This window comes from Protopterus annectens, chromosome 8.part0 (assembly GCF_019279795.1).
Source record: "Protopterus annectens isolate FY-2018-M chromosome 8.part0, PAN1.0, whole genome shotgun sequence".
Classification (NCBI taxonomy): Eukaryota; Metazoa; Chordata; order Ceratodontiformes; family Protopteridae; genus Protopterus; species Protopterus annectens.
Window position 1 is genome coordinate 1055707195 of NC_056741.1, and position 9430 is coordinate 1055716624.

Genomic DNA, 9430 nt, shown 5'->3' on the forward strand with positions numbered 1-9430 from the left:
GTGTATAAACATTGAATTCGTGTCTATGTACACACAAAAATTACATTTACCACAAGGTGTAGTATTACCTAACTTCCTATTATCACTGTTCACATTAGTATAGCATAACATCCTCTTGAGATTCTTTTTATTCCTATACTGAAATTTCGGTGTATCACCTACAATATTCTTAATGTCCTCATCTATTTGGAATACAGACCAAAATTTACTCACAATATTCCTAACTATATACCAATCTGATGTATATGAGGTCATAAATTTCACATTGGTCATATTGTGTGTCCTCTTGTCCTGTCCAACTCCAGGTGTCTGTGGTCCAAAATATGGTAGAGCAGTAGTACATCTTAACTTAGGTATATCTTTCAAATTACTATCAATTTCTTGTCTATCATAGCCTCTCTCCAATAATCTATCCCTTAGACCATGTAGTTCAACACCAAAACCTTCATCAGAGGGGTTAAGTCTAGATGCCCTTATTCCCTGTCCTCTCACAATGTTTTTGAAAACAAATGAAGGGTGCATACTTGATCTCATTAGTAAAGAATTGCTATAGCAATTCTTTCTAAATATGCCAGTATTCACCAATCCGTTTGGTAATTTCTCAATATATAGGTCAAGGAACTCTATCTTATCCATAGAGTAGTTCATAGTAAACTTAAGGAAATTAGTCAAATTATTTATGTTCTCTAGGAACAGTATTAGCTGCTCAACTGTCCCTTTCCATAAGATAAAGACATCATCTACAAAACGTCTAAAAAGTAATACATACTTTTCATATAGCTCTATCTTACATAGGACATTTTCCTCCCACCAGGCCAAGAACATGTTTGCGTAACTATTGGCGCATGGTGTGCCCATTGCAACACCATCCACCTGTTTATAGGTAACATCATCAAACATGAAAATATTATTGTCAAGTACTATTTCCAAAAATGTTAGAATTAAATCTATCTTCATTAAATCATAATTACTATGCTCTTTTAAATACTGACAAATATAACTCAAGCCTACTGTATTTGGTATAACTGTGAACAATGACTGGATGTCAAGAGTGACAAATATACATGGCTCTATTTCAAGTTGTTCACCAATGCAATCATACAAATCCAATAAGAACTGTTTAGAATCTCTCAAGATATACCTATTTTCATTTAATAATGGTCTAAGATTCTTTTCTATATACACAGATAAATGAATGAATACTGGCATATTTAGAAAGAATTTCAGTATAGGAATAAAAAGAATCTCAAGAGGATGTCATGCTATACTAATGTGAACAGTGATAATAGGAAGTTAGGTAATACTACACCTTGTGGTAAATGTAATTTTTGTGTGTACATAGACACGAATTCAATGTTTATACACCCTGATACAGGAAAGAACTTTAAGACAACAACTGTAGCTGATTGTATGACCTGTAATATAGTATATCTTGCGGTATGTCAAGTATGTGGTAGATTTTATGTAGGTAAGACTAACCGCAAATTTAGGGACCGCATCAGAGAACATATTTACAATATAAGGAAAGGATCCCCGAATAATGCCCTAGCTAAACATGTGATTAATAATGATCCATCACATAATTTTTTGTTTAGAGTATTGGAAGTTATACCCATTAATGTGAGAGGAGGTGATATTAACAACCATACAGAGGATAGAGAAAATGATTGGATCATACGCTTAAGGGCAGATCATGGATCGGGTTTGAATGAAAGAGTATCCATTAAACTGAGATTAAGAAAGAGGAGGAAAATTAGATGAGGTCCTTATATAATAAGATATTTAGTAAGGGATATATTTAGATCTGAGTGAACATTCATACATATACATGTATCCACATTTATCTCTTAGGAAGTTCTAGATGTGTTGCTATCATTAGTATTAATGCCTTTTTACTATATTGTCACATGCAGAAAATCTTTTATATATATGTTTTTTATACATATGTTTTTTATATATATGTTTTTTAAATGTTTTTTAGATATCTATGAAAAATTGATTTTAAATAAGTTAACTTGAGTTCTATGTTAGAAGACAAGTTCATCATTTTTTGTTAGGAATATATAGAGTACTAATATGCACTATTACTGATGCATACATATACATCATAAAATGCAGTTAGTAAATTTGTTATATTAAGATATGTAAATCAGAGTATATGTATAGATTTTTATAATGTTATTACTTTGAATATATATCTTTAAAAGCATATATGTTGTATATGCATTGTAGAAATACGTAGAACAAGTGTATTTGACCTTGAGCATTTCCCTTTTAAATGCAGAATGATTTATTTAATTGATAGTAGGATTTGTATATATAAGCAACAGCTTTTATGACATTTTGTATAGACCTGAGGAAGCTTATTATAGCGAAAGCGCTTGTCTGATTGTATTGGTTCATATCATTAAAGAATATTCATCTTTTACTGAACCGGAGAGTTGTTTGCTTACCAAAGCATCACAGTATCTCTTATTTGGAGTTGGTATCTCTTATTGGGAGCTGGAAATCTTATTGAAGTTATACCAAAGTCATATTGAAGGTAACTGTTTGTTTCGCTCAAAGCCAGCTTCCTTGTTTAGTTTTTACTCTATTTCTGCCTGGCGTGTGAGCGTTTATCCGAAGAGGTGACTGATTTCCCGCTACATTTTAAATATTGCTCTTATAAACTAAAAGTTGCTAGAATAAAAGTTGTTGTGTTATCATGCTTTTTCTGAAGGGTATGAAGTCTGAAACTCAAATGGCTGTCATAATAAGTGAATTCAATATTCACTTATTTGCCGCAAAAATCCAGAAAACTACACATTTTATGAGGAACAGACCAAAAATATGAACCAAACATTTGGACATTCTGCAAAAATAAGGACAGCTGAGAGGTATGTGATTCACTTAGGCAGAAATATAGTTAATCTGAGATGATTTTGGTTGCTACCTTGGCTGTGTGGAATACCTTACTCAAGTCTGGTTTCATCATTTGCTACCTGATTATATCACATCAAATGTCTTCATATTTTAAGAATAATAGGTATTCACCTTTTAGCAAAAATGCTTTAAACACAGTGCATGTGATGTTTTTATCTACATTATTCATTTATGAATACTGCCCTTATGCTTACTTTGCAACAACATTTCATATGTAAAGTATACATACACCTGCAATAAATGTTAACACATAGAGGGAAAGCATGGAACAGTAAGCATATGTTCTGAATAAAGCAATACTGATGGGACTTCTCTAGTGAAGTAACATACTGAAGAACATTTTATATTATTCCTACAGGTAGCAGTGTAAAAAATACTGATGGAAAAACAAAATACTAATGTGTGCTGTTTTACCCATTTCAGGAGGCTAAAATCCAGAAATGAACTATGACTATTCTACGATGTCTGAATCAAGGCCTGAGCACAATCATACATCAGAGTATGATGAATATTACCCAGAAAATTATTTTCAGAATTTCCCTGATGAGCACACCAGTCTCAATAACACCGTGAACATTAACACCGTGAACATTATTGCCATGGTCATCTATGGGATTGCATTCTTCTTTGGTGTGTTGGGAAATGGCCTTGTCATCTGGATCACAGGCTTCAAGATGAAAAAGACTGTGAACACAGTTTGGTTCCTGAACTTGGCTGTAGCTGATTTCATTTTTACAATATTTCTGCCATTAAGCATTACATATATTGCACTTGACTTTCACTGGCCTTTTGGACACTTTCTTTGTAAGATTAACACCATGGTTGCATTTTTTAACATGTTTGCAAGTGTCTTTCTCCTTACTTTAATAAGCATTGATCGATGTCTATCAACTGTCTGTCCAATTTGGTCCCGGAAGCACAGGACACCATTTACAGCTATGGTTGTGTCTTTTTTTGCCTGGATTGGGGCCATGTTCCTCAGTGCACCATATTTAGCATTCCGTGATACCTACATTTTGAAAGACAAGACAGTCTGTTTTAACAACTTTACGTTATCTAATGGTGTTAACACTAATGAAATGTTACAAATCAGGTACCAAGCTATGATCATAACAAGATTTCTTTGTGGTTTTCTCTTCCCATTAATCATTATCGTCACCTGCAATACTATCATTGGCATAAAAATACTAAAGAACCAGATTACTAAATCTAGCAAGCCATTTAAAGTCATTATTGTTGTGATAGTTGCATTCGTTGTTTGCTGGTTTCCCTACCATGTGATTTCCTTACTTCAAATGGTGTGCAGTAGTCAATCAATATGTAATAACGAAACAGTTTCAGGAGCTAAGAATGTAGACCCTTTACTGACAAGTCTTGCATTTCTCAACAGCTGCATTAATCCAGTACTCTATGCTTTTATGGGCAGAAATTTCAGAGTGCCCTTTAAAATGTGTGTCTTTTCAGCATTTGAAATGCATTCAGTGAAAACATTTCAATATCTACTAGTAGTAGCAGATACAGGTCCAGATCAAGTAATGAAGCATTTTAACACATGATGATATTCTGCACAAAAATAAACTTTTACCTGTAACTGTGGTACTAATATTAAGTCGCTTGTAATGAAAATTGCAGATTTTTTTTTTCATTTTTTGAGCCTTGTAATATTACTAAGACATCGCAGTACTGTTAAAAAATAGTACAGATTCATTGCCCAGCATAAGAGGATTAATTCACTCACTGACAGATTTTTGTTTTGCTTTTCAGTATTTTATAGGTTCATAGGTTCATACTAGGCTATCTGCCCGAGGGCATTTACAAGCCTAGCCCATCGTTTTGTGGTTTACGCCACCCCTTTAGTATGGGGAACTAAACCCATTATTTTGCTGTGCCTCTGTCGAGCAATGACACTGAGGTAATCCCTGGGGTATATCTGCGATCTCCCATCCATTGGTCAAGATTTCTCTTGAACAAGGCCAGCGAGGTGCTCTGCCTCACATGTACCGGGATTTTGTTCCACAGCATAGGGAGTCTTTGGGTGATGAATCTATCCCTCCAGCACGTCCTATTAATAGTCGTGTCAAGGTTTAAGTCTCCTGCCCTTGTGGCTCTGATGGATCTGGATTTTTTGAGGTGAAGCATATTCATCAAATCTGGGTTTGACATGGCCTTGTATGTTAGGCAAAGGTCACCTCTGAGCAAGCGTGGCGACTGAGTAGAGCTGGAGTTTTTCAGTCGGGCAGCATAGGACAGATTTTGAGACCCTTTATCCTTTTGGTGAGGAACTTTTGTGGCCTCTCCAGCTGCTGCAAGTGTCGGGTCAGATACATTCCGAATGGGGCATTGTACTCTATCATTGGTCTGATGAGTGATGAGTAAAGGGAGACTATGACCTCCCTTGATCTAGATGAGAAACCCTTCATGATAAGGTGGGCAATGTAGAACGTCTTCCTAACTACTTTAGCTACATGGGTGTCGAATGACAGACTACTATCAACCTGGGTCCCCAGGTCCCTGATAACTTCTTCTGCGCTCAGTGGATTGCCACCTATTTGGTAGCTAGGGGTAACCTTGTTTTTCCCGAAGGGTATGACTATGCATTTTTTGGCATTTAACTTTAGGCCGTGGCTCTGGCACCAGTTATCCGTTTCTGTGAGACCCTTCTGAAGGATATCTGTGTCAGATGTGTTTTCTACTATGGCGCCCAGTTTACAGTCATCTGCAAACTTTGTCAGCCATAACCCTCCTGTGTTTGCTTGTACTTCAGAGAAGTAGATGCCAAACAAGAGTGGGCCCAGGACTGAGCCCTGTGGGACACCACTTGTGACAGGCTTTGAGTCTGACATGGCACCAGCAACTCTGACCCTGTGGGTTCTGTCACTCAGCCAGTTTGCAACCCATCTTGTGATGTATGGGTTGACATTTAAGCTGATGAGTTTTTCAATGATACCCGAGTGGGGTATTGTATCGAAGGCCTTAGCCAGATCGAGGTAGGCTGTATGGACTGCCTTTCCCTCATCAATGGCTTTGGTGACTGTTTCGAAAAAGTCAACCAAATTTAAAAGGCATGATCTGCCTTTGACAAAGCCAAACTGGGTTGGATCCAAAGTCTGCAAATTCCCTATGTCATTATTTATGAGGTCCATTATGATCCTCTCCATGGCTTTGCAAATAAGGCTTGTCAAGCTAATGGGCCGGTAATTTCCAGGTTCGGTGGAGGCACCGCCTTTGTGGAGTGGTACCACAGTTGCAGTGCGCCACTCACTGGGTACGTATCCAGAGGTAAGACTTTGATTAAACAGCTGTCCTAGCTGTGGGTTTAATTCCTCATTGAGTTCATGGAGCACACAGCCGGGGACACCATCAGGTCCCATGGATGCTGTGTTTTTTGCTTTGGAGAGAGCAGTTCTCACTTGGGCGCTGGAGATGTTTGGGGGGCTGCAATCATTTGGTATAGATATCTCTCCTTTTGGGGGGGAAGAAGTTTGCACTGAACCTGTCAGCCAGTATGTTGGCAATGTCTGTAGGATCAGTAATCTTCACATCATTTTGAACTAGCTCTGAGCATATCTGGGAGTTTCCTCCCAGGTTTCTAACATAGCTAAAGAAGGCCTTATGATTGTCTTTTGAGTCTTTAGCTATTTTTCTCTCGAAATTTGCTTTGGAAGATTTTATGAGCTCTTAGTTTTTTACTTATAGTGATCAAGGGTGTCTTACCTTTTAAGGATTTTGCTCTATCTTGTAGTAGCTTCCTCCTTTTGTTGTAGAGTTTGTTTATGGCTGGGGTCCACCAGACTGGACGCTTGCCTTTGGTACAAAGAGTCTTTGTTTTGCTTGGGATTGCCTTATCCATGCAGTCCTGTAGGTGCTGGTAGAAGGCATTTGTAAGTGATTCAGCGGCTTGAGTACTGTTTTCCGCCGGCTCGGGAGCCTTAAAAGAGACCACACTAGTCTTTAGAAGTGTGAAGTCGGCTTTTGAGAAGTTCTTTACTGTGGTCTTTTTATTTCAGGTGGGGGTGGGATGAGGACCTCCAGCGAGATTAGTTTGTGGTCTGATCTCACCAGTGAGGGGTACACCTCCGGTGTTGAACATTGTGCTCCCATGTTCGTGATGATGAGATCAAGTATGTTGTCTCCTCTTGTGGGGATGGTGACTAGTTGTTCCATGGCATTTGAGTTTATGAATTCCAGGAACTTTTGGGCTAGGGTGTTTGGGCTTGAGTAGTGTTCCCAGTCTATATTAGGGTAATTGAAGTCACCTAGTATGATGGTGTTTGGTGATACATTTATCCCCTCTAGTGTTTTCAGGAAGGCCATGTGAGGTTCCTGAGTTTGTGAGGGTGGCCTGTAACATGCTACAATTTGCAGAGCAGTCTTGCCTATGGTTAATTGCACCTGGATGGTCTCCGATGCATCGTGCGTTGCCACCAGTCTTGAGGTGTGGGTGTCCTTGATGAATATGGATACCCCTCCTCCTTTCTTGGTATTGTCCGGATTTTGGGGCTGGAACACATGATATGAGGTAAAACCTGATAGCGCTGGGGTGCTCTCGGGAGCCTTGAACCAGGTTTCTGTCACAGCACAGACATCGATGTTCTCCATACTGAGAAGGGCCTCGAGTGCGTGCATTTTGAGATTTAGACTTCTGGCATTGAGCAGCATTACCCTTAGTTTTTTTCCTTTTTTGTGTTCTAGGGTGGTAGGTTTAGAATTTGAGCCTTGCCTAAAAAAGGCACTATGGGGGTGGCAAGAGCCTTTGCCAATATCCGGAATCCCAGGGGTGACAGGTGCAAGCCGTCCCTTGCGAAGCAGCGTGGCTTGTCCAGCATGTCATCCCAGGCAGACAGACACTGGATCCCCTTTGAATGACACCAGTGTTTAAGCCAATTGTTAAAGCTGATCATCTTATCTCTGTATCGTGGCATCATTCTTGGTGAAGGTAGGATACTGCTCAAGGTCAGGGTCATACCTGCCTGGGCTACATAATCAGAGAGCTCCTCAATGTCTCTTTTCATGTAGTCCAAGGAGGTACGTCTCAGGTCGTTTACACCAGCGTGGACAATGACTGAGTCATATTTGTACCTGCTGTTGAGAGACTTGAGTGCTTGCGTTATGTGGCAGATTCTAGCGCCCGACAGGCAGCTTACTGTGACCTTCTCCTTACTCAGTCCCTTGGCTAAGGTAAGCAGTACTGTATGCTCAGTCCCTTGGCTAAGGTAAGCAGTACTGTATGCTCTGCAGTTTCAGTCCAGTTTTCTGTACACAGGAATTGCATCAGTCAGGTTCTCTTGTTTGAAAAGCCCAAAATGAAAACAATATGAGGACTAGCATCATTAAATTTATTATTTTAGTTTAAAATGTTGTACAGCAGATTATCCCTTTCAGGGACACTGCTAAGTATTAAATACGTCCCACTGCAGTGACATCATAAAAGCATAATGACCTGTTGTATGAGGATCTTTTCAGCAGGAGAGCCAACCACAAATCAAACACTCACAAGACTTACCTTATGTGCACAGTTCAAATTTTACATGACAAATAAGAAAACATTTCTACAGATTAAAATACTGTGGTTGTATGGCTTGAATGACCCATTCATAAGGAAGATAGAGATGATGTATTATGCACAAATGCAAATCAATACATTATTTTATAAAAACTTACTGATAGTCATTTTCTCAACATATTCTGCATGAAAAGTGTCACCAGGCTTGTAATATGTAACATAATTGCATTACTCTTCTACAGCAATTCCGACTTCTGCTGAGGACTTGTGCCTAACATATAGCTTAATTTGCCCTACTATTCTTTTCTTTGGATGTCAATGATAATGATGTACCATTATCTGTAAAGCCATGGAATGCCTTATTACTGAACTAATAAAGGTAACCTCCAAACTTGCAACCATAATCTGTTTGTATTTCTTAAATACAGATCATGTCTAATCAACCTAGATGATTTTTTGACAAGGTCACAGACAAATATTCTAGTCTCACTTAACTCTTGCATTGTCTGCTGAATAGAAAATTGCCTTACTGACAGAAGTCACAGCGTCAGAGTAGAGAGGCACCTTTTCTAGCCTCAAGATGCTGCTTGTGATATCTTATGGTGCTTAGTCTTGGACATTCTTCTCTTTGGCATTTATTTCTCAGAAATAAAATCAGGCAATTAAAGTCTCTGTCTAACTAAATCTGTGGAAAACTGCAAATCACATACTGTTTAAGTTCCACTCACGATGACCACAGTCTTCAGCAAGGTCTGGATCAGACCAACACCTGGTATGTTAAACATGTGCTCACTCTAAATGTCAAGAAATGCAACATATCTGCCTTTAAGGGCATTACTACCTTTTGTCACATTGATGGCTCTTCCCATTAAAATAGACTCTCTTATTAGAGAACTGGGTACTGCCATAGACAATGAGCTGTCTTTGACCACCCTGTATCAGTTATGGTTATGGAGTCCTTCTGCTTCACAAAGTTTATTTTCCATGTTCCTTTATAATCCTCCC

General features: G+C 38.6%; 1 pseudogene; it reads left to right on the forward strand.

Moving 5' to 3' along the window:
- LOC122809214 overlaps positions 1-4738 on the forward strand; it is a 287578-nt pseudogene extending 282840 nt beyond the window's left edge.
- The last annotated feature ends 4692 nt before the right edge of the window (positions 4739-9430 follow it).